This window comes from Lissotriton helveticus, chromosome 1_1, assembly GCF_964261635.1.
Source record: "Lissotriton helveticus chromosome 1_1, aLisHel1.1, whole genome shotgun sequence".
NCBI lineage: Eukaryota > Metazoa > Chordata > Amphibia > Caudata > Salamandridae > Lissotriton > Lissotriton helveticus.
In genome coordinates, this window is record NC_136057.1 from 1193449273 (window position 1) to 1193476879 (window position 27607).

Here is a 27607-nt window from a genome sequence, read left to right on the forward strand (position 1 = left end):
TAAAGCAGAATTGTTCAGCAAAGTGTCCAAATGGCGCGTGCTATTAATATTTCAAAAACTGCTGCTTTGTGCTTACTCAAGGGTATTACGGTCGTTTCCAGGAGTCACGCAATTAAAGGGAGTGCCTTGCAGACTGATTCCGTCACTTTCTCTCAGTCATATTTCAGCTGAGGTTTCTCATGCGATTATTGAAAGCTTCCTGCCCTTAATCATTAGCAAAAAAAAATCACTTTGTCCATATGTTGGGTATGGGGAGCGGAGGTCTCTTCCAAATCGGCCTCGTCTCACAAACGCAAATGTTTAAAAAAAATACTAGCGTGCATTCGAAACGAAACAAAATGCATTGTTAATTGTGTTCTATTAAAATATAAACTTAGGTTTGTTCATTAAGTGCGCCCACCAGCTTGTTTCGAGCATTCTGTTCCTAAAGCAAACTGCTTTTTGAACATGTTTACGGAGTTGAATCATGATATTTATAAGGCACAAGGGCTTGTAACTTTTAGTATGCAGTGACGTAGCTTCGTTTGGTGCAGCAGGTGCAGTGACACCCGGGCCCAGAGGTCTGAGAGGCCAACTGAACCCTCATTATTGGTGCATTTTGCATGTTATAATTCAAACAGCAATCAGGGGCCCGAATTCCTTCGTTGCACTAGGGCCCATGACACACTGGATAGCTGCTATTTGTATGATGTATGTAGGGAGGTGTTCATGGGACAAGCAACAGCAATTTACATTAAGTAGGCTTCGCGTGTACACTTTAGTATCTAAACGTCTTACTGTACATTTTTCAAAAGTATCCAAGTAACATATGTAACATCACAAAGCTCAATGCATGTCTCGAACAAGGACCACACATTGGATACTATTCCTTTAAACCAATAAAAATGATCATCAAACAGATTATCACACATACAGACACAGGGATGTCTTGCCTTTTGGCTATGGTTACTTAGAGCCCAAGGATCTGGCAGACAGGTTCCCCTAGTCTGCATAGAACTCTACGGGCCTCATTTACAAGCCCATTGCGTAGGTATTTATAAGCCCAAGTACAGTCTCCTTGCCTGACTTTTCATGGCTTTTTAAATATGGGCTCCTTTCACACATTACTCTCCCTGAAAGGGGCATTCCATAGGTGTTGCTGTGAGTGTTCCCACAAAACATCCATGGAACCTGACACATTCCCAGATTTACAATTTCCCGCTTCCCTGTGACGCAACAAGGAGAAATACTTTTATTTCTCCTCGTTCAGAAATTTCTCCTCGTTTTTTCCTCTTTCTATGTGTGCTGCATTCTGCAGCGTGCACAGAAAGAGGAAAATGCCATCAATGATTGTTTTTGTACAGGCATGTGTCCCATCCTATATAAAAACAATCATCCCAGTATGCACCCTTGAAACATGATGGAAGGGTGTTTTGTGCACAGCTGCTGTGTAGGGTGCCCGGTGCAGGTGAGAAGGACAGGAATACGCTGTATTGTATTTATTTTTGTATTGTATTTATTTTTATAAAGCGCACATTTCACCATTAGGTCTCATAGCGCTGACAGAGGGTATGGGGGATGTGAGAAAGAAAGGTTCTTATGCCGTTGCCTTGAATAGTAATGTTTTGAGTTCTCCCTGGAAGATTTTATGATTCTGGTTTGATCTTAAAGCCGTAGCCAGGGAGTTCCATGCCATAGGGCCAACCTTCGAGAAGCTCCTATCTCCATTTCTGACAGTACGAACTCTTGGTATTTTTAGGAGATTTTTGTTTGAAGAGCGCAGTGTTCTTTCCGGGCAGTATCCCTGAAGTTTGTTTTTTACATATTTGGGGCCTTGTCCGTGTAATGCTTTATGCACTAGGCAACAGATCTTGAACCTTATGCGCTTTCTGACTGGAAGCCAGTGCAGTTTCTTCAGGCACGGGGCAGATGGAGTGCGTGGGGGCAGGTCGAGAGTCAGTCTGGCTGCTGCATTTTGGAGTGTCTGCAGTTTAGTTAGTGTGCCTTCATTCGAATCAGCCAGAAGTGCGTTACCATAATCAAGGCGGCTGGTGATTAGGCCTTGTATCAGTGGTTTACGGTAAAGCAGGGGTAGCCATTTGAATATTTTCCTTAGGCTCCTCATAAGACCTATGCAGGTGTGCACTACTTTGTCTATGTGGGGGGCCATGGTCAGTTTGTCGTCAAGGGTGAAGCCCAAATTCCGAACAATACTTTTTGGAGATGGGCAGGGTCCAAGTTCCAGTGGCCACGACTCTTGAGACCAGATGGATTTGGCCGCGCCGAAAAGCATTATTTCGGATTTGTCTGCATTGAGCATCAGGAAATTATTAGTCATCCAGCCCTTTATCTCTAACATGCAATTTCTGAATCTCACTTTTGTCTCTAATGGCTCAGAGCCGAGGGTTATGAGAATTTGAGTATCGTTGACGTACGACAATGTGTCGAAGCCGAAGTCCCTAATTATTTTGGCCAGAGGTGATACGTAGACGTTGAATAAGGTTGGGCTTAGAATTGAGCCCTGGGGCACTCCCTTGTCGTTGTCAATCGCCTCTGATGAAAAAGGTCCTGATTTGACCCTAGAGCTGAGCCCTGCAAGATAGCTCTGGATCCAGCCTAGGGCTTGGCCTTCGACACCTATCCCCGCTAGTCGCTTTAATAGGACTCTGTGGGATATGGTGTCGAAGGCCGCCGAAAGGTCTAGCAAGATGAGGATAGCCGATTGTTTGGAGTCCAGTGCCAGCCGAATGTTGTCAACCACCTCTATCAGTGTAGTCTCAGTGCTATGGGAAGCTCTGAATCCTGACTGCGAGGAATCCAATAGCGTGTGTTTTTCAAGGTATTTGACCAGTTTCGCGTTGATAATGGATTCCATTGATTTACCAAAAAGTGGTAATAGAGATATGGAGCGGTAATTCATCGGTTGCTTAGGGTCTGCGTTATTTTTCTTCAGGATTGGCCTCACAATGGCTTCTTTCCAGGGAGTCGGGAAGGTGGCACGTGTTAGGGACGCTTTAAAAATAGATGTCAGTGTGGGAGCCAGGGCGGTTGCTAGTTTTGCTAAAATCTGGGCGGACGCTGGGTCTTTGGGAGATCCTGATTTAGCCTTTTTTAGTATGTCAGTTACCTCGTCTTCAGTGATTGTTCCAAAGTCAGCTAGGTTTTGCATTATGGGGTTTATAGTCGGGAGGTCTGCATGGCATACTTCACTAGTTGTGCCTGTTTCTGTGGGAAATGATTCATGGATTGTATTTATTTTGTCTTTGAAATAGATAGCAGGCAAGGGGGTTTGAAAAATCTTTTACAATAGAATAGAGTTCTTTCTGTGAATTTCCAGCTGCTTTAATTTTTTCCCCAAGATAGGTTTTCTTAGCAGTGGCTATTTTTCTCTTGTATACTTTATGTGCAATTTTGTAGTGTAATTTGTCGTGGGAGTTTTTTGATTTGCGCCATTGTCGTTCAGCTTTCCTAGTATTTTGTTTAGTAGTTTTTAATTCATCAGTGAACCAGGGCGATTTCATTTTTGGGCAGTTTATTTGGCGTTTGGGGCTATGAAATCCAGAGTCTTACTGATTGCGGAGTCAAAGTCTAGGACCGACTTATCTAGTTCTATGTCCTCGCTTACTCTCGGGGGTACAAAGGTTTTGGAGAACGCTTCTAAGTTAATCTTTTTCCATGGGCGGCTCAGCTTTTTTTCTTTAGGGTGAACCTGTAAGGGCTCCTTGGTTTTAATGGTGAATTTGATCATTACATGGTCTGTCCATAAAACAGGAATTAGTTCGTTTCTATGCGTTTCCTGGGAGTTGGTGTATACAATGTCTAGCGTATGACCCGCTTTGTGTGTAGGGTCAGTTTCGAGTAGTCTTAAATCCAGGGACTCCATACTGTTCATTAGTTCCATTGTGTAAGGGTCATCGTTTTTTTCCCTGTGGTGGTTCAAATCGCCTAACAGTAGGAAGTTTTTACAGGCTAATATATGGGGTGCCAAGATGTCGACTAATCGGGCGGAAAAATTGGCTTTGGTTTCTGGGGGTCGGTAAATCAAGGCTTCTTTCCATGACTCCTTCCTATTGAAGGCAAGAGAGAAGATTAAAAACTCTCCCCAGGTGCTTAGATGAGTGGCGATGATATTAATTTCAATCTCCGTTTTGTAAATTATTGCAGTCCCTCCCCCTCGTTTCCCGGTTCTGTCTAGTCTGGCTATTTTATAATCAGAGGGCAGAGCTGCCGCTATGTCTGGGCCTGATGTTTCTAATAACCAGGTTTCGGTAATAAAGAAAAGATCCGGGGCTTCTTGATCGAGTATGTCCCAGATCTCTAGAGAGTGCTTAGGGAGCGACCGCACATTTCCATAAAGGCAGGTCAGTAGTTTGCGTGTTGGTGGGGGGCCAGGATTGGTAGGAGGCTCTACGTTAGCTAGGTGGGACGAGTTGAGGGACAGGAGCTCTGTGCGAGTATAGGTAATCATTTTTAGAAGATGTATTTGTTTAATTTTTATTTTTTACCTGTTTGTAGACGACGGGCTGTCGGGAGATCAAGAAGAGTGGGCCTGTCGCCGGACAGGCGCGGACAGGCGCAGACAGGCAGGGCTTGACTTTGGCGCGACTTAGGCGCGCCGCCTGCGCGTCGCTGCGCGAGTCCGCTCGACGCACTCCGCTATATGCAGGAGTGGGCGGGACCGCCTTCCGGGGAGTCTAGAGCGCTGACTGGTGTGGGCTACCGGAAGCGCTGTTGTGGGAGGAAAGACCCCGCCGTGCTAGCGGCACAAGCCGTGACGGATCGGGTGTCCAATAGGTAATCAGGGGCACAGTTTCAATTTCTACACAACACAGATTTCGATCATTTGTGGAAATGCTTACAAAGAGTGCCTTCTTTAAAACACGGCGCAGCACAATTAAAATCAAGGTGCAAGCTGACTTTTAAATCAGTCCGTCTCGTTCTAAGTTACCCGTTCTAAAGTGCTCGAGTGCTCATGTGCAAAATGCTGGCTTTTAAGTTTCAAATTCAATTTCTACAGTTCATGCAAGTTTTAAAATTCATACAAGTTTAAAAACTAAGCGAAGCAAGAGCTGCCTAGCAATCAAGCAATCTCTTTACCATCTGTCTGGGCGAGTCCGCTCGACGTACTCCGCTATATGCAGGAGTGGACGGGACCGCCTTCCGGGGAGTCTAGAGCGCTGACCGGTGTGGGCTACCGGGAGCGCTGTTGTGGGAGGAAAGCCCCCGCCGTGCTAGCGGCACAAGCCGTGACGGATCGGGTGTCCAATAGGTAATCAGGGGCACAGTTTCAATTTCTACACAACACAGATTTCGATCGTTTGTGGAAATGCTTACAAAGAGTGCCTTCTTTAAAACTTGTAGATATGGTGCATTGCTGCCCTTATATATTGACACACAGCAGCACAATAGGAAGGCTTGCTGCACTGCTGTGTGTCAAAATATAGCAAATGAGGCCCTATGCATTCATACAAATGGTAAAACACTATACAATTTATAACATCACATTTGTCTCAGTCCGGATGCATAAGCTAGGTACATAAATGCACCAATATGTTTACTTTTAAGAAGAGGGTTGTCTTGACAATGGCAAAGGAAAAACATTTGAAAAAATTAATGCATGACAGCTACCTGCAAGTCAAATAATTCCACTCTGACATGGCTGAAGCAGACTGAAAATTGGCAGCCACAGCCCGTGCAGGCAAGAGCGATGGGACGGTGGGGTCGGGTGGGGGAGGATTTCGACAGACGTCGACGAGGGAAAATTAATTATTTATTTCATTTTCCCTCTGGATCGTCTGTCGAATCCCCCCAACACGGCCCCACCACCCCATCGCCCTTACCTGCATTGGCTGCGGCTGAAAATTGGCGTAGTAGGTATCAGGCACAGTTGAGCGCATGTTAATGATTGTGATCTGGAAGTGTGTGTGTCTGACAAGCAACTAGATCAGATTCATGATCCTAGAGGCAACATTTTGACTCTGCACAGCATTGTGTAGTGGCATTTGCACGAATGAATAGTAAAAAATTGAATTTCCACCAAATTCACAATGCAAATTCACTATTTTGTTTCTGTTGCTCAGTGCAAAGCTCTGTTCAGCTGCAAAATTGTCACTTGTGCAAATTTGATTAACCTGTCTAATCGTACACAAAAAGTGACCAAGATCTCTTCATTAACTGGTATGAATGTTTGGACAAGTCTAGTGTCTTTGACTGTAGAGCCATGAAGCAAATGCAAGTTGTTATATATTCATAAACCCTCAAAATAGCATATAATAATTTGGTAAGAGACACAGAAGCATCCATTTCATGTAATCATAGCATAGGGAGGGCTGCGGTAGTGCAAGAGGGAGTCTGTTAGGCTCTTTCATTATCCTTTCAGGAAATTCAGTGCAGTTCTGTTATGTTATATGTATTTCTAAAGCGCACTATCACCAATGAGGGTATCCTGGTACTGAGCAGGTGTTGGTGTCTAACCCTACCTATGATAGGTTGGTTATTTGAAAAGCCAAGTCTTCAGCTTCTTACAGAATTTAAGAAAAGAGGAGGAGGCTCTGATGTGAAGTAGGTTGTCATTCCACACTTTAAGATAGATGTAATATAACACCTGTCCTCCTGATCTGGTTCTGTGCATGCGTGGGATGTGTGTGAGTATGATTCATGTGGAGTGAAGGTGTATGGGTGGTTGGTGGAACGAGATGCGACTGTTCAATTAGGTGGGTCCTGAGTTGTGTAGTGCCTTGAATGTGTGTGTGAGGAGTTTGCATTGAGCACGTTGTATATCGGGAGCCAATGTAGTTGCATGAGGGGCAGTGTGATGTGAGTTCTGTGTAGGAAGTTGAGGCTGAGTCTGGCTGCCAAGTTCCAGATGGGTTTGTAGTCTTCTAGTGAGTTGCTTCATGATCCCATAATAGAGGCTGTTTCTGTAGTTCAACTTGCTGGTGACTAGAGAAGGAGTGATGCTTTTTCTAGTGTTCCTTGGGAGTCATTTGAAGATCTTCGTCAGCATTTTCAGGGTGTGGAAGCAGGATGCAGTGATGGAGTCAACTTGTGCTATCATGTCCAGTTTGCTGATTAAGATAATTTTGAGGTTCTTGTTGTGGGTTCTGGGTATGGGTCGTTGTTCAGCCAGTCATGAGTTGGAGACCCATGGTGAGGTGCTCTTGACGAAGATCACTACTTCTGTCTTGTAAATGCTGAGCTTAAGACAGTTTGCTTTCAGCCAGTTAGCAGCTTTGGTAATACAAGTGATGATTTTGTATCTTGTGTTGGGGATCTTGTCCAACAGAGAGAGTATTAGTTGTGTGTCGTCTGAGTAGCAGAGTATGTTGATGTCGGGTGAATGGATGACATTGGCCAAAGGGATCAGGTATGCGTTGAAGAGGGTGGGACTGAGCGATTAACCTTGAGGCTCTCTGCAGATGAGTTTGCGGCTTTAGAGGAGTAAGGTGCAAGGCTGAAAGCTGGTGTTCTATCTGTGAAGAAGGAGAAGATCAAGCTGAGAGCATGTCTTCGGATGCCAATTTTGTGCTGGTCCCTGATGAGGATGTGGTGCAAGACCATGTCAAATGCTGCAAAGAGGTCCAGGAGAATAAGGGCTGTCATGTTTCCACTGCCAAAGACAATATGGATGTTGTCTGTGGCAGTAATGAGTGTTGTTTCTATACTGTGATTGGGTTTTAATCTGGACCGTGTGGTGTCAAGAATCTGGCCAAGGTGAGCAGTGAGGCATTGATTGATTAGTTTCTCTAAGACATTTACCGAGTATGGTAGGAGGTAGATAGGTCTGTGTTTCTAAGGTGTGGCTTGGTGAGTATATGTTTTCTTGAGCATGAGGGTCGCATGTCTCCAGGTATCTGAGAATATAAGTGAGTCAATGGAGCATTGAGGATAGGTGTTAGTGCTTCACTGATCCGGTAGGAGTCCTTTGGTGAAGGCATGGTGTTTGCAAGGATCAGATGGAGGCCCGGAGTGGATGACTTTCATAGTAGCTGTAATTTTGATGGTAGGGACAGCAGGCCACGAGGTCAGGGTTCGTTAATCTGCCGTGATTGGCAGTTGAGTTGTGGTGGTGACAGGGTCCTGTTGAAGGTTGAAGGTGCTGTACATGGAGATGATATTGTAATAGAATAATTCAGAGAGCTTGCAGCAAAGGTCTTGTGAGCGGTTACTGTTGCAGGAGGCATGATCAAATCTCAGTTACGTATTTCATCAACACAGCAGTGTCACACAAATGTGAAATGCACCACCGACACCAAGAAAGATTGTGTCCATCCACTGTTGATATCATATAAACAGTTTCTTTACTCTTTGAATTCAATAACAGAAAACAGCCAGACAGCCAACGCGTTTCATCCAACTGGTGTGGACTTCATCAGGGCTGCGCAAGTCAGTCTGATTCTCTATAGTATTAGATCATTAAAGTGTAAAGGCTCCTTTGCGGATAAGAGGACAGAACCGTCCGTGTTCGCGTCCTCCTCAATTATCATCATTGAAGAGGAAGCTAACACGGACGGTCCTGTCCTCTTATCAGCACAGGAGCCTTTACACTTACAACTGTCCCTGGATCCAGGAGGGAACAGGTGTCACATAGGACTATTATAGATCCTTACTTCATTCTAACGTTTGAATGATCTACTACTATAGACGATGAGACTGACTTACGAAGACCTGATGAAGTCCACACCAGTTTAACGAAATGCGTCGGCTGTCTGGCTGTTTTCTGTTGTTGAATTCGAAGAATAAAGAAACTGTTTATACAATATCAACAGTAAATGGACAGAATCTTTCTTGGTGTTGGTGGTGCATTCCACACTTAAGTGAATTTGGACATTAGTCTTGGAGTCTGCTCCTTGGAAACAGCGGAAGCTGTCGATATGCACACCGTTTAAGTGAAAAGGCTCACAATTTTAGGACTCTTTTTGGGTGATTGTCGTGTGGGGAGGTGTGTCACAAGTACACAGTTGTATACTTGTCTGGGCTTGCTGTTTCAAGTTTGGAAGTATATCAACACAGCAGTGGTTCATGTTTTGAGGTAATTTGCATTTGGGTGTTAAATGCAAGGGTAATGCTACAATGCTTTATATGTACATCTGGGTGTATGCAGTAGTATTTTACTTAGTCTTAACCTGATGAGGAGCAATGGAGTGCAGACCAGAGTAACAGAGTCCTATTGTACCATTCAGTATTATTTACAATAAGTCAGCTATTCAGACTCATAGTGTTTTTTCAACATTTGAGTCTTCAATTTTTCCTGTTTATTTATAGGTTAGATGCTGTTCTGGTGTTGAGGGGGGTTGTGTTATGGACCATTGGAGTCATGATGGAGAAGGTCTGTCCTCTGGTCTTTTCCTTTTTTGCAATTTTTTAAATTCCATTCTTGCCCTCCTGAAGAGTTAATTATTTTGACGAGGTATGTAGGGTTGTCGTTTCTGAAGGCTTCAAATGTGATTTAGCTGGTCTTTTAGGTTACGGAGGATGGGTTCTTTAGGTAACTTAGGTTGTCCGGACAGGTTTTCGAAGGAAGTATGTTGATGCTTCATACAGCCCTTACTCACATTGAACAGAGGGACATACCTCAGCCAGTACTCACCCAAAGATAACCTAGTTCCTTGATGTGTAGCTACTAGTGCTTGTGGATGCTGCATGGTTACCATTGAAAGGTGGAGGCTGGGTGTTTGTTTTTGACTATGGGGATTAAAGAGTGTGTTCTAGGCAGCAAATCTGAGGATCACCAGCTTACTTCTTTGAATAACAATGTTCATAGACTCCAGTTTTGACAAAACTATAAAACATAGTGTTTAAGCATTAAAATAATGTTTTCATTCAGATCGCTGATTAAGAAAGAACTAGACAGTTCTGTTTTTTATTCAATATCTTTATTTTATTTGCAGTACTTTGTTAAACATATATTCAAGAACTTCTATTTTTACAAAGGAAAGCAATGACTGTACTGGTTACCTTATTGAGTGAAGTTACCATGTTTTTTTGTGTTTTGAGTGCATTGTATGCACCACCTCCTTGCTCTGCCTCACTATATGGAGAGAATGTAAAGTGGTAAAGTTGAGTGCTTCATTATCTAGTTTTGGATCCAATGGTATGGTGATTTCATGATGCCAGTGATAAATGACTCTAGTTGTGACAATTCGAGGAGAATAGCCATTCAAAGCCCTGGACTGACTGTACCACTGAATATTAACACCTAAAATATTGAGATGCAGGAGTTTCTTTCTTTTTTTGTCCTCATTCATCTCAGACTCCGATAACAGTTGCCCAACCTTTATTTTCGATTCTTGTGCTTGCCAAGGTATCGGTGTGGACAAATGACCCGGGACGCTGCGCCTCTCTTATGTTACCCGATTCTCGGAGTGACGTTTTAAAAGCAGCCAAGGGAGCTGCACAGGTGTAATCATTGAACAAGATATATGCTCTTTGCATTTCCATCCACCTACCCCACCTGTGCCCCGGTCCACTCCATCACTGGTCTCCAGAAGTGTTTCTTCTTAGATTCTTTCCCTGCCAAATCCATTTTGGACAAATATAAAAGGGCATTAAGTCACTCCGCATGCTGAAGGGCCTGTCACTCACCCAATTTCAGCAAATTTCCTTCCTCATCAGTATGATTGATTAAAAAAGAAGGTTTCTAATATCTCTGTTAAACTCCTCTGGGCCCTATACTACCCTAAAGAAGATTGAGGAAAGGCTTAATTTAACATGTGCCCCCAGAATGCATGAAATAGTCTCACCCATTTCTTCCCAGAACCTCTGGATTTCCGGGCAGTCCATAAACATATGAATATCAGTCGCTTTCTCTAATCCACATTTCACACATTTGGCTGTGCTTCCCTTCTCCATCTTTGACTGCCTTTCAGGTGTCATGTAGGCTCAGTGTAGTGAAAAGAAATGGTTTCTTCTTAAAAATGCAGGTTTAACAATAGAGAATATAGTGTGTATTGATACTTGCCACATATTTTGTAACAGCTCCCTCGGCAATCATTCTCCCACACAGTTTTTCTACCAGAATGAAGTCCCTATCCAAGGTCTATAGCAGTTCCCAGCACCAAATAGGGACTTCATTCTGTCCAGGGGGTTTCCCAGATAATTATTCTTACAGGTAGTTCATAGTGCCCAAGTCCGATTTCATACTCTACTCCCAGCTTTTAAATTGTAGGTCCTTGTACCTAGAGAACTCTCCCCCGCAACCATCTGGTTTATATCTTCTCAGGGAAGTAGCTTGCCACTTCACCCCAAAATTGTACTCCCGCCATCCTAATTGGATTGAGCCAATCTATCATTTAAGCACTCTGGTGTGCACGGGGAGTCCCATATGGGATGCAAGTTTGAAAAATGTTACACTTTAGCCGCACATCTGATATAAAACCACATCTTAGCCAATGCTTACAGCACTTTTAATTTCACTATTTTGAAAAACATTGGATCTTCAAATTTAAATATAAATGCTGCTGCTGCTCCTTTAACATCTTATACCATAGCACTAAACAGGATCCCTGATTCTGAGTCATCTTGAGTATTTAAATGTATTAAAAAAAAAATCATCTCAAAGGCCCAAAGTAATATTGTATATCTGGCAGGGATAAGCCCCACTTTTCTTTTCTTCTATGTAGTTTCTTCCAAGAAATTCTTGTCCCATTGTATGTCCAGAGGAAGGAATTTATAGCCTGGTGTATTTTTCTTCTAAGGTTTTCATAACAGCTAGAGGGATTATATTCCAGAAAAAAATGGTTTTTGGAGGTATCACCATCTTTACTATATTGATTCTTCCAAAGATAGTCAAGGGTAAGTGTGCCCACCCCTTCATCAGAGCTTTCATTTCCACTAAAGCTTTCCCAAGGTTTACTTCCGGAATTTCTGGAATGTCATTGATGTCCTGCATAATATTGAACTCCGAATATCTCATGTCATTCTTAATCAGGGGATTATCCCTCTTCTGGTTCTAAATATCATCTTAGTTTTCTCTGTGTTCACAGCGTACCCTGACACCTTACCAAAATGTGTGGATATCTGTAATATGGCAGGGAGAGCCACGACTAGATCGGATATAAAAACCATAAGATCATCTACATATAGGACCACCTTCTTTTCTCATCCATTGCAACAAAAAGGGGAAATAATAATCTCATATCTAAGTTTAGTTTCTAAGGGCTTAATATAAAGGTTAAACAATAATGGACATAGGGGACAACCTTATCTTGTTGCTCTATATAATTTAAAAGTCTGAGTTAAGTTCCCATTCACTAGAATTCTCACAAATGAATCACTCTACAAACATTTTCACCCAGTTTGTGTTTTTTTAGGATAGTAGCCAGGTAGGCCCAATTTACCCTATCAAAGCCCTTTGTTTCATCTATAGTTAAAACGACTAAGGGGTTAATATAAGTAGTTACAAAATCTATAGCCCCTATATCTACCATCTAAAAAACCCTTCTGGTCACCATGTAGTAACCCCCCGCCCCAAATACTTTACTCAACCTCTCTGCCAAAACCTTTGCAAATATTTTATAATTATTATTGAGAAGCAAAATTGGTCTATAAGACTCGCAGCACATCAGATTTTTCTCTGGTTTTAGGATTAACGTCACTGTTGCTTCATTCTAGGATTTTGTTTGCTACATACCCTTCTCTAGAATCTCCCCAAACGTAATTGTCATAATTGGACTTAGAGAATCCCCAAGAGCTTTATTTAATTCTACTGGTATACCATCCAGGCCAGCCGGTTTACCCTTTTTACTTGAGCCTGTTGCCCCTCTGATCTCATCTTGGCGGATAGGTTGATTTAAGAGGGCCTGTTCATTTGGTGTAGGAGTTGTCAGAGCCTCTTCCCCCAACCAGTGTTTTACCTCCTCCTCCGTAACTACCTATTCTTCTGAGTATAGGCTTTCAAAGAAGCTCTTAAAGGCATCTTCTACACCAGAGATGCTTGTTTATTTTCTCCTGTCTGACCACACTCTATTTCCTTGATCATATTTTTAGTTTGGTCTGCTTTGATTTTCCAAGCTAGTAACTTACCTGCATTTTCTCCATATATAAAAAAATGTGCACGCTTGCTAGCTTACCATCTCTTTTTAATCCTTGTTTGCAACACTTCTTCTAGCTGCCCTCTTAATGATTTCATTAAAGTCAATGGCGTCACCCTGTTTCCCTCGGAACCTGGGGATAGATATATAAAGCTACAATTGGTTCTGTTGGGTAGGAACTAAAGAGAGTTTCTTTGAACCTTACTAAATCTTTAGACATACAATTTACCTCAAATATATATATGTTGTGATGAACACAAACTAAATACTGCACACCAACAACAATATATCTAAAATAAATTATTTCTATTTTTTGATTTTTTATCAATCACATAAAATACTCACTGTAAGCTGAATTCAAAATGGGCTGTCAAACATGAACCACAAAACACAATAACAATCCACAAATTTCAATACCTGACTGAAATGACAAAAAGGGTGAAAGTAAATAACATCTCAAATTCAAACAAAGGAGACAATAACATAAACTCCCTGTCCTTCTCTGGTCTTTTACTATAACATGCACCGTCTACTTATTTAAACGTTATAGTGAGCCTGGGCATGAGACTGTTTCACGTCAATGTTTCAACCCTGTAGATACATGTGTGTGTAGATACATCAAATAGGGTCTTCATCCGGGCTCGGTGGAACTTGCTGTTTGCACTGGCTTATTGAATCTTTGAATCACAAAGGCTGTCAATAGGCTGCTTTGTCCTGATGAAGACCAACCTAGCTACTGGTTCTCCCCCAGTCCCTAGTGAGATTCAAGAATTTCAAGGAAAGAATATTGAGGGACAAAATATTGAAACATAAGAGAAGATAGATTGACTAATCCTAACTCCTCATCTATATACCTTAAATATATATGTCCTGTGTAGGTCATATATGTGGAGTTAAGTATAGAAAATCTAGACGTATCAGTTTTTTTTGTTTTTTCTTACATTTTGCCCTCAGTATTCCATCCCACTGATATTGTGATTTCGCTATTCAGGGTGCAACCCCTGGACCACCTAAAACAAGAGTCACAATGGATATGAAATGTCCTACCATGAAAATAGCAGCAAAGTGTCTAGCTATACACTGAAAATGGTCTCATAATGCAGAGTAAAACTATTGCTATTTTAAAATCAGAAAGGTCACAAAGGATGATAAGTCTGGAATTCTGCAAGAACCTTTCCATACTCCTAATCATCTATGGCATCGAGTCACAAACTGTATTTTGTAGTGTGTACAGTAATACTACAGTAGTACTACTTACTACAAAATGTAAATGTAATTAACAAATGTATAGATGGAGAGCTCCACCTCAGCCGCTCCTATCTTTTCTGTTCTATTGTGCTGGTTGTGTGTCGAGAGACACTGTGCTTTGATCCCTATAGCATACAGATCGCTCTCCTTTATCTTCCTGGGTGAATAAACGCACAAGCTTGACCATCAGCTGCTTCTGGTTTACTCTGTACAGTTACACCTCCTGCAGCATTTCCGTGCTCCTTCCCTCTCTCAGCAGGCAAATTGGCCAACAGGCGCTTCAGGGCAGGGGGACAGCTTCTGCCTTCCAAGTCAGACGCCAGGTGATGTCCCCTCACCTAAGGGAATCTGGCTTTTAGACACTAACTGTAGTCGCACAGCAGTTCTCTGAGTGCTCTGCAGAATACTCGCTTCCTTGCTTAAAGAGAACTTGGAACTGGAACAACAAACGTGTCAGGGGTTTTAACTTCTTATACAGACACAGCAGACTAGGGATGTGTATTCTCTGTCTGTACATCTAGAACAAGTTTGGGTCAATTCTTCTTTCATCTGATGTTCTGAAGACTGTCAGATGTAGCCTTTATACAGAGAGATGCTCTTCACAGCAGAGTAGTCTCCAGCTTGAAATACAAACAACAGAGACATGAAGTACGAGCTTCCTGCAACTAACTAACACCAGCCACACCAAACAAGGATCAGGAAAGGGACCAAATACTGGGCTCACCTAAGGGACCTTTCACTCTCTGATCAACAGAGACTGCAGTCTCAACCTGATCCAAACACTATCTACCTAGATACTTAAGTGTCTAGGTAAGCACTTGTGTGACTAGGGGCCGTATGTACGAAATACCCTTGTTGCATCTCCTAGGTAGTAAATCCTTCTGAAATCATTATTTAGAAAATGCAAATTGGAATTTACAAATTTGCAATTTCCTAATAGTGAGTCTTATGGAGTCGCAATCACTATTAGTAAATTGCAAATTCAGAAATACCTTGGGCCCATAGGTACGAATGTTTTGGCATTTCCAAATTTGCGGCAAATTCGGAACTAGAAAAGCATTCTTACCTATGGGCCTGAAGCCCCTCTTAAACCAAAAGTACAAAAAGGTGTGTGTATAGAGCGCTCAAATGCCCTCAAGGCAAGTGGGCGCTCAATGGCACTAGAAAAAAATGCATTTTAGGGCCATTTTTAAAAACTGCACCTGTTTACCACCAGATTGGATTCAATGGTAATGGCATTTTTTCTAAATGCCCATTTTGCATTTATGAAATGCTATGTACATTGGGTTAGGAAATTGCAAATAGGAAATTCCTTTTTGCGATTTCCTATTTTGGTAATCACAAAATGAAATTTCTACCGGTACATATGGTAAGGCTATTTAGCATTTCCTAATGGGCCGAAATAGTGATTCGGTCAGTTAAGAAGTGCTCGGGTAGCTTCATACATATGGGCCCAGGATCCCAGATACCCGTTGTCAGACACTAAAGGCAGGAGACCACGACTGTACATCATGCAGAGTAAAGTCCTGGCCCAACAGTGGCTAATCAAATTACAATCCCTTGAAAACACTTGTTTGTGCAGGGATCACAATTACAAGTGGTGAAATGGTTATCACACCTGGTAATTACCAGGTGTGATAAAGATCTCACCCTTCAATAAATTCAGATGGTCAAATCTATTGGAATTTCCCAAGTGGAAAAGGATGGGAATTTACTGGGCATTCAGAATTGTTGTGTACGTGCCAAAACCCAAATTCATCCATTAAACTGAACGCCACTGCTGTGTACCACAATTGACTGTTTGCTATTTTGCTGCACAAGAGTCCATTCTGCACACTCCACTAAACCACACTTCACTATACGTGACTACAGTCTACGCTTCTCTAATTAACCCGATTGGTTGGACACCACTGCACTGTACGCTGTTCTACTATATTGCACTCCACTGTATGTCTGAACAGTTAATGGCAATAAACTCAACTTTAATACATTAAACACTAGTAAATTGTATGGTATTTCAATTTATCACACTATAGTTTATGCTACTTCACTATACACTATTGCACTGTACTATTTTACACTGAACCCCACTGTAGTCTACAGTATACCGCTCAGGACCACTGTATTATATGGCACGCCAATAACTGTCACCCTATTTTAGGCAATTTAACTTTACTACACTACACTGTACCACACTCCACTTTCAGTAAGCCCACTGTAAACCATTCAACTTTTCTTCACTCCAGTATATCCCACTCCCGCGTACGCTATTTAAGTTTACACCACTCCACTCTATGCCACTCCAATCCACCCGTACACTATTTCAGTACATAGGCCCTTACACCGTACAACACTCCTGTGTATAGCACTACTCTGTGCTTCACTACAGTGTACGCAAATACACTCAACATTATTTACTGGACGTCAATCCAGTAAACCACACTCACCTGTATATTATTCAAAGTATACCACTCCACTGTACAACATTACACTCTATTCCACACCAAAAAAACAACACTCTATTGTATCCGAGTTCACTATACGTCACTCCACTCTATGTGGCTCCACTCCATGCCACTCTTCTGTATGGTATTCCACTATACACTACTCCACTATACCTCATTCCAATTTATTGTAACACCCTCCACTTAATAACACATCACTCCACTAAACTAAACTGGACCAATATTACAAAATTGTTGCTAACATTGTAAACACCATTGAAATTCACACAAAAAACAAAGGTTACATGTCAGTTATAGCTAGGAAAACTTTATTTAGGTTTGCTATACAAGCCCAAATTTGTTCATGGAGAAGAAACCCTCCAGTTAAAAGCAATTATTGTGACGCTTTAAATTGATGGTGCAACAAAGCTTCTTGAATATGTATGAGCACTGAAAAAGGCAAAAAGGCTGAAACGAGTTTGCTTGTTTTCATTAAAGGAGCCATGAACTGGAAACCCTGTGAGTGCCTGCCAATTCTTCAGAAATGCTGAAGCGGATATATATATATATATATATATATATATATATATATATATATATATATATATTACCTACTGGCGATAGCCAGTAGGTATATATAGTTAGGATTTTTTTCCTATGGGATTTTTGAAAATTCTATGTCGAATAACTTTGGCGTTTGAGGACAGAATTGGCTGAAATTTTCAGGAAAATGGAACATTTTGTTTCTGAGCAGCCCCTGAAAATTTGGGGGGGTTTCGTCAAGGGGGGGCCGAGAAAAAAGGGGGGTCCCAAAACGTGTTTTTCCCATGCAATTTTCCATAGGGCGGTTGGCCTCACTTTTAGCCTGAACGGCTGAATGGATTTACACCAAACTTGGCAAAATTGTAGGGACTGGTAGCCCGATGTGCCTTTGCTATGTCTCAAGATATAGGCTCCAGTGGTTTTTACGAAAATTAACTTTGAAAAATATATATTGGGCTACATTGGGCTATATATATGTTGGAGCCCAAATGTAGCCCAATGTAGCCCAATGTAGCCCAATGTAGCCCAATGTAGCCCAAAGATGGCCACCAGAGACAAAAAAAACCAAATGTAGCCCAAATATCAGCCAGATGTAGCCCAACTATAGCCCAATGACAGAATGTCCCAGAGTGTTCTAAAGAACAACTAGAGTGCTAACAGTCCTACTTATTACAAAGGTATGGCACCCCTGAAGCCATCTTGATTGGAATAAAGTGGTAACTCTTAAAACATTTAATTTAAAAAGGAACAAAATGAGGGGGTTCATTTTGCCATAGAAAGTATGATTAGCGAATATATGACGAAATCCCGCATACCATCAGTCCGCAAAAAAAATCCCGCATGTACTATTAGGCCGCAAATTAAAATAACGAAAACTTTTAGAACGAATATGCCTTTAGCATACACTAAACAACTAAACTACCCTAAACCCTAAAACACTACCCCCAGCATGACCCTACACTACACAAACAGTACAACACTACCCTAAACCCTAAAACACTACCCCCAGCATGACCCTACACTACACAAACACTACAACACTACCCTAAACCCTAAAACACTACCCCCAGCATGACCCTACACTACGCGAACACTACAACACTACCCAAAACCCTAAAACACTACACCCCAGCATGACCCTACACTACGCAAACACTACAACACTACCTTAAACCCTAAAACACTACCCCCAGCATGACCCTACACTACACGAACACTACAACACAACCCTAAACCCTAAAACACTACCCCCAGCATGACCCTACACTACGCAAACACTACAACACTACCCAAAACCCTAAAACACTACACCCCAGCATGACCCTACACTACGCAAACACTACAACACTACCCTAAACCCTAAAACACTACCCCCAGCATGACCCTTCACTACACAAACACTACAACACAACCCTAAACCCTAAAACACTACCCCCAGCATGACCCTACACTACGCAAACACTACAACACAACCCTAAACCCTAAAACACTACCCCCAGCATGACCCTACACTACGCAAACACTGTACTATTAGGCCGCAAATTAAAATAACGAAAACTTTTAGAAAGAATATGCCTTTAGCATACACTAAACAACTAAACTACCCTAAACCCTAAAACACTACCCCCAGCATGACCCTACACTACACAAACAGTACAACACTACCCTAAACCCTAAAACACTACCCCCAGCATGACCCTACACTACACAAACACTACAACACTACCCTAAACCCTAAAACACTACCCCCAGCGTGACCCTACACTACGCGAACACTACAACACTACCCAAAACCCTAAAACACTACACCCCAGCATGACCCTACACTACACAAACACTACAACACAACCCTAAACCCTAAAACACTACCCCCAGCATGACCCTACACTACGCAAACACTACAACACAACCCTAAACCCTAAAACACTACCCCCAGCATGACCCTACACTACGCAAACACTACAACACTACCCTAAACCCTAAAACACTACCCCCAGCATGACCCTACACTACGCAAACACTACAACACTACCCAAAACCCTAAAACACTACACCCCAGCATGACCCTACACTACGCAAACACTACAACACTACCCTAAACCCTAAAACACTACCCCCAGCATGACCCTACACTACGCAAACACTACAACACTACCCAAAACCCTAAAACACTACACCCCAGCATGACCCTACACTACGCAAACACTACAACACTACCCTAAACCCTAAAACACTACCCCCAGCATGACCCTACACTACGCAAACACTACAACACTACCCTAAACCCTAAAACACTACCCCCAGCATGACCCTACACTACGCAAACACTACAACACTACCCTAAACCTTAAAACACTACCCCCAGCATGACCCTACACTACGCAAACACTACAACACTACCCTAAACCCTAAAACACTACCCCCAGCATGACCCTACACTACGCAAACACTACAACACTACCCTAAACCCTAAAACACTACCCCCAGCATGACCCTACACTGCGCAAACACTACAACACTACCCTAAACCCTAAAACACTACCCCCAGCATGACCCTACACTACGCAAACACTACAACACTACCCAAAACCCTAAAACACTACCCCCAGCATGACCCTACACTACGCAAACACTACAACACTACCCAAAACCCTAAAACACTACCCCCCAGCATGACCCTACACTACGCAAACACTACAACACTACCCAAAACCCTAAAACACTACCCCTAGCATGACCCTACACTACGCAAACACTACAACACTACCCAAAACCCTAAAACACTACCCCCAGCATGACCCTACACTACGCAAACACTACAACACTACCCAAAACCCTAAAACACTACACCCCAGCATGACCCTACACTACGCAAACACTACAACACTACCCAAAACCCTAAAACACTACACCCCAGCATGACCCTACACTACGCAAACACTACAACACTACCCAAAACCCTAAAACACTACCCCCAGCATGACCCTACACTACGCAAACCCTACAACACTACCCAAAACCCTAAAACACTACCCCCAGCATGACCCTAAACTACGCAAACACTACAACACTACCCTAAACCCTAAAACACTACCCCCAGCATGACCCTACACTACGCAAACACTACAACACTATCCTAAACCCTAAAACACTACGCCCAGCATGACCCTACACTACGCAAACACTACAACACTACCCTAAACCCTAAAACACTAGCCCCAGCATGACCCTACACTACGCAAACACTACAACACAACCCTAAACCCTAAAACACTACCCCCAGCATGACCCTACACTACGCAAACACTACAACACTACCCTAAACCCTAAAACACTACCCCCAGCATGACCCTACACTACGCAAACACTACAACACAACCCTAAACCCTAAAACACTACCCCCAGCATGACCCTACACTAAACAACCACCACAACTCTACACTACACTAACACAACACTACACTACACAACACTACACTACACTACACAATCACTAACCCACGAAAAAATTAACACAAACCCACTTACCTCTCTCGTCATCGTGGTTTTCACAACGCAAATGCATTTACCATACATGCCTTTAAAACGTAATTCTTTGTAAAGGCATGAGCGATAAATGCACATGCGTTTTGAAAAAATGCGGGATAATGGTATGCGAGGTCAATGACCTTGCGGGATAATGGTATGCGGACTGAAAGTCTGCGGGATAAAAAATGCGCGAAAATGGCTGCAAACCATGATTAGCAGCAGACTTCCCTGGTGAGCACTAGCTTTACTACAGTGATCTAATGAGCAACTAGAGTGCTAACATTCAGAATTTATGGCAAATGTGTGACACATCTGAATGCCTTCTTGATAGAACCAAAGTAAACAAGCATTGAAAATGCAATAGATCTCGCCCTCGTTTAAGTTAAAGCCATTCTGTTTGTAATGAGGTGGCTTTTTAGCTTTGCTTTTATTAGTGTTTTTAAAACTTTCATGTAAATAACATGCATATGTATGCATATATGTATATGTATGCATGCATTTATATTTATATAGATATGCAGATTATATATGTTTATATATGTATATTACCTACTGGCGATAGCCAGTGGGTATATATAGTTAGGATTTTTCTCTATGGGATTTCTGAAAATTCTATGTCTAATAACTTTGGCGTTTGTGGACGGAATTGGCTGAAAGTTTCAGGAAAATGGCACATTTTGTTTCTGAGCAGCCCCTGAAAATTTGGGGGGTTTCGTCAAGGGGGGGGCGAGAAAAAAGGGGGGTCCCAAAACGCGTTTTTCCCATTCATTTTTTCATAGGGCGGTTGGACTCACTTTTAGCTCGAACGGCTGAATAGATTTACATGAAACTTGGCAAAATTGTAGATATGGTTTGCCCGACGTGCCTTTGCTATGTCTCAATATATGTGCTCCAGTGGATTTTGAGAAATTAACGTTTAAAAAAATATATATATCTGTGACAGCGCTCCGGTTAGCGCCCCGGTTCGCGTACCTGACGCGTAACGGAACTTCGCGAAGCGAAGCTGATTGGCTCTCCGGTGTCTGTCAACATTCTAAACAGTCCGGAGCGGCCGCCATCTTGTCTCTCGGTACGATCGAGAGACAAGATGTGGTGAAAAACGAAGGGGGAAATGAAGGAAAGGGGGCAAGGTAGACCACTCCTGACCCCCTAGGATTGATGAGGGGGATATTAAAGTGCCCCGCGGGGCAAAAAAAAAACAACATTTTTTTTGCGATTTTACGCCGTAGAGGCGCGTCCTGGTACGCGAACCGGGCAGCTCACCGGGCAGCTCACCGGGCAGCTAACCAGGCAGCTAACCGGCAGCGTAGCTGTCAACATTGTAAACCGTCCGGAGTGGCCGCCATCTTGTCTCTCGGTAGGTTCGAGAGACAAGATGTGGTGAAAAAAGAAGGGGGAAATGAAGGAAAGGGGGCAAGGTAAACCCCTCCTGACCCCCTAGGATTGATGAGGGGGATATTAAAGTCCCCCGTGATTTTTCGCGGTAGAGGCGCTTCCCGGTACGCGAACCGGGCAGCTAACCGGCAGCGTAACGGGAGTCCGCCATCTTGTGTTTTTGGAGCGTCCGGTTCGCGTACCGGGTAGCGTCCCGGTAAGCGTAACAAGGGGAAAACCAAGAGAAACAGTAAAAAAAAAATTAAGGGAATAGATTTCCAGCAAACTTGGCAAAATTGTAGGGACTGTTTGTTTGGTGTGCCTTTGCAAGGCCTCAAGATATGTGCACGTGTGGATTTTGTCTAATTAAGGTTAAAAAAAAAATATATATATCTGTAAGCGTGCTCCGGCACGCTTACGTTACGGGTTTTGTTTGCGCTGCAGAGCCGATACGTCACGGTTATGCGACGCGTCATGAGGCGTCTTACGTGGCTACGTGATACGTCACGTAATAAAGAATATATTTTACAGCTATAGATATTAGCTTTTAAAAAACCAATGAAATTCACTGAAAAAACCATAGGTTATAGACCATATATAGTTAGGAATTTGCATTTACAAAACCTTGAAAATTCACTGAAAAAACCATAGGTTAGAGACCATATATAGTTAGCTGGACATTTTATTGACATAAAACCAATGAAATTCCATATATAGTTAGTTGCACTAACTATATATCGCGCACCCGCAATCCACTGCTGATGATGTCACATATTACATCATTCATGACATGGTCAGTGACATCACTGATGACATCACTGATGACATCTCAAATGACATCACTGATGACATCACTGATGACATCTCAAATGACGTCACTGATGACATCATGACACACCAATACCAGTTACTACATACGCACTCACTGATTCCTACGTCTACACACACATTCACTCATTCACCCATACAATCACTCATACATACAGTCACTCATTATTACAACACTATCATATGCACTCATACACCTATGCAGACACTCACACACTGTCACTCATCCATGGAGTTACTCACACACCTAGTCAGTCCTGTAAAGAATCAATCACACTTCCATTTCCTCATCTATACAGTTAAACACAGAACACCATACTTCAGTGACATCACTGATGACATCACTGATGACATCTCAAATGACATCACTGATGACATCTCAAATGACATCACTGATGACATCATGACACACCAATACCAGTTACTACATACGCACTCACTGATTCCTACGTCTACACACACATTCACTCATTCACCCATACAATCACTCATACATACAGTCACTCATTATTACAACACTATCATATGCACTCATACACCTAGTCAGTCCTGTGAAGAATCAATCACACTTCGATTTCCTCATCTATACAGTTAAACACAGAACACCATACTTTTCACACATATACTAACACATACTTACTCTCTTATACAATCACTGATACAAGTACACATTGATATGCACAGAGTCACACACCTCCCAGCCAGCCACACACACACTCAGTCTTCCATACATCCACTCATTCTTCAATATGTAAAACATATTTAAACTTTACAAAAACACACAGACACTAGATGATGTCATCAGTGATGTCATTTGAGATGTCATCAGTGATGTCATCAGTGATGTCATTTGAGATGTCATCAGTGATGTCATCAGTGATGTCACTGACCATGTCATGAATGATGTAATATGTGACATCATCAGCAGTGGATTGCGGGTGCGCGATATATAGTTAGTGCAACTAACTATATATGGAATTTCATTGGTTTTATGTCAATAAAATGTCCAGCTAACTATATATGGTCTCTAACCTATGGTTGTTTTAGTGAATTTTCAAGGTTTTGTAAATGCAAATTCCTAACTATATATGGTCTATAACCTATGGTTTTTTCAGTGAATATATATATATATATATATATATATATATATATATATATATATATATATATATATATATATATATATGAAAAATCCGACCCCTTCGTGAAGAAAGCCAAGAGGACACCAGGGGAGCTTTCGGGAACACTTTAATGACAGCTTAGTTGTGGCATGATGCATTTCGGCGTGTTGCCTTCTTCGGATGCCGTAAGCTTAGCCCGGGAACACTCCTCCTTGCACCCATGAAATGCACAGGTCCTCCCAATTAGCGGAGGTCAGCTGACTCCACCCGCTGAAGAGTTTCAGCTGCAGTCCAAAGTTGTTGGACTGCAGTTCCCATCATGCAGCAACCTGGTAAGTACCGGTGTGGAGCCAAAGTGCGCTGTAAATCCTAGCAAGCAGTGCGATGGTTATTGAACAGGGAGAGCCCCCGTATGTGAAAGTCTAAGCGTTTCCTCGGGTCCCCAACGTTCATGCCCCATTTCCAAAGTCCGACCGAGCCATGCAACTCGGATGCCGTGATCCTGTTGCCCTCGTGAAGTCACGGGCTGTTCCTGACAGTGGCCACTTGCCTGATCTGACTATGAGGCGGTCCTGCGAGTTGTGATTCCGCAGATAATTCAAACAAAGTCGCCAACAATCACAGGACACTTAGCAGAACGGGTCCTCTTCACGTGCTGCTGGCAAGCACGTCAAATATGAAAAATCTGACCCCTTCGTGAAGAAAGCCAAGAGGACACCAGGGGAGCTTTCGGGAACACTTTAATGACAGCTTAGTTGTGGCATGATGCATTTCGGCGTGTTGCCTTCTTCGGATGCCGTAAGCTTAGCCCGGGAACACTCCTCCTTGCACCCATGAAATGCACAGGTCCTCCCAATTAGCGGAGGTCAGCTGACTCCACCCGCTGAAGAGTTTCAGCTGCGATAGCCAGTAGGTATATATAGTTAGGACCTAGCTACCATAGGAAATCCGCAACATTCTATTGGGAATAACTTTGGCGCCGGTTGAGGAATTTGCGTGTAATTTTCCAAAATTTTGGCCAGCTCCGCTGCGCTCCTTCCCTGAAAGTTTCGGGGGGGATTCGTGAAGTGGGGGCTGAGAAAAAAGGGGGTCCCAAAACGTGTTTTCCCCATGTTAATTTCCATAGGACGTTCTGACAAGGCTACAGCCCGAACCGCTGAAAGGAATTACACCAAACTTGGCAAAATTGTAGGGACTGGTACGCAGAAGTGCCTTTGCTATATTTGGTGAAAATTGCTCCAGTGGTTTTTATGAAAATTAACTTCAAAAACACATATATATCTATATGAGCTCACCCTAAGCTTACCCATAAGCTTACCCGTCCGCGTACCGTACGCGTACGTACGCGTATGGTACGCGTATGGTATGCGTACGTGCGCGTACCTCTCCGTGCACGAGCTGCATGCTGATTGGCTGCCACTGTCTGTCAACACTCCAAAACAGAAATTGTGGGCAGCAATATGATAATCTGTATTTTACAAAGAGTGATGAAAGATTTTACTAGTGTATGAAAAGGTGTATGTGATTGTCACGTGGATGATGTCATCAGTGATGTCATCAGTGATGTCATTTGAGATGTCATCAGTGATGTCACTGACCATGTCATGAATGATGTAATATGTGACATCATCAGCAGTGGATTGCGGGTGCGCGAAATATAGTTAGTCCAACTAACTATATAGGAGCAATTTCAATGGTTTTTTATGAGTGAAATGTCCAGCTAACTATAACACCCCTAAAACTTATAGTTTATTGAGTGAATTTCAAAGGTTTTTTAAATGCTAATTCCTAACTATATAAGGCATGAAACCTATGGTTTTTTCACTGAATTTCAAAGTTTTTTTTTATATGCTAATTCCTAACTATATAAGGCCTGAAACCTATGGTTGTTTCAGTGAATTTGCAAGGTTTTATATATATAATATATATATATATATATATATATATATATATATATATATATATATATATATATATATATATATATATATATATATATATATATATATATTTCCTTTTTTTATTTTTTATTTTTTGCTGCTTGAAGAAATCAAAAAAATAGAAGCTGAAATTGCATTGGATAAAGACGAAAAGACCAAGGAAGGATTGTATGAACAAATGAAGAAACGTCTAACAGAGTACGAAGGAGTGATTAAACGCCGTAAACAAACTACATTTATCAGGGAAGAAGAGGATTACGAGTCAGGAAAGATCCTTACGTTTGCCAAAAAATTCGAAGGCCCGAGAAAACTATTGCTGCAGCAAAAGACCCAACTGGCCTCATCAAGAGAAACCTCAGAATCTGAAGTTTCAGGGGAAGAACAAGGAGCACGCCAGGAGAAGGAGGTGTCAACAATTTTTTTTCAGGAGTATCAACTCCTGAGACAAGCGCAACAGCGACCACCTGCAAGAACCCACCCGCCAGCAAAAACAAAAGGAGACGGAGAACAGGGCGGGGTAGGAAAGGCAGGAAAACCACAGGCAGCAACAGTGGGGTACATGACGAGGAGCAAACGAGGGGCCAGGAACAAATAAAGGGCTGTAAGCAAACGATTGTCAATTTAACAGATCGAGTACTAACTGACATTGAAAGGAGAGTATTAGAACTGGGGCTCTCTTTCTGTCCAACACCCAATTTGACTATGCAAATGTACGCATTGACACATACAAATTCATCAGGAAACTGAAATTAATGAAAATTCATGTACTGCATCCTAAGTTGCAGCAAACTAGTATGGCTGAGAGTCAACCCAATGTCGGAGAAAGCTTCACAATGGCGAACATGGAAACAGCATTGTTACTTAGGGAATTGGAGTATGAGAGTACTCTCCTAAGCCAAGCGGAAATGTCAAAGACTTTGGAAGAAGCTGGCATCACACAAGTTGGTGCCACCAGCAGCATACGAATGAAATCTAAAACCATCCCACAAATGGCACATGATTCGATTGATATCTTTCACGACCTGGTTATTGAGGACTTGAAAAAATTACAAGCGAAGGGTCCGAACCTGAATAAGATGAACACCACCAAATTGGAATGGCAAGCTATTATGAATCTCAAAAATGATGAAAATTTGATGATTAAGCCCTCTGACAAGGGAGGAAATGTTGTTCTCATGGACAGGAAGCAATATCAAAAAGAAGCCCTGAAGCAACTTTTGGACCAAGAATGTTATTCAATTATAACCAGGTCGGTGTATGAAAAGAGTATCATAGACTTTCATGAACTCATAGACAATTGGCATCAAAAAGGTATACTCAGGGACCTGGATTATAAATATATCCAGTGTGAAGCGCCAGAGATTCCCACGTTCTATCACTTGCCCAAAGTGCATAAATGTTCATGAAACCCCCCTGGCAGACCTATAGTCTCCTCATTGAACAGTTTATTAGAAAAAGCTTCAATCTACATTGACTGTTTCCTCAGCCCGTGGGTTCAGGCCTTAAGCTCGTATGTAAAGGATACCAAAGATTTTTTGAGACTTATTTCAAACATACAATGGGAATCTGAC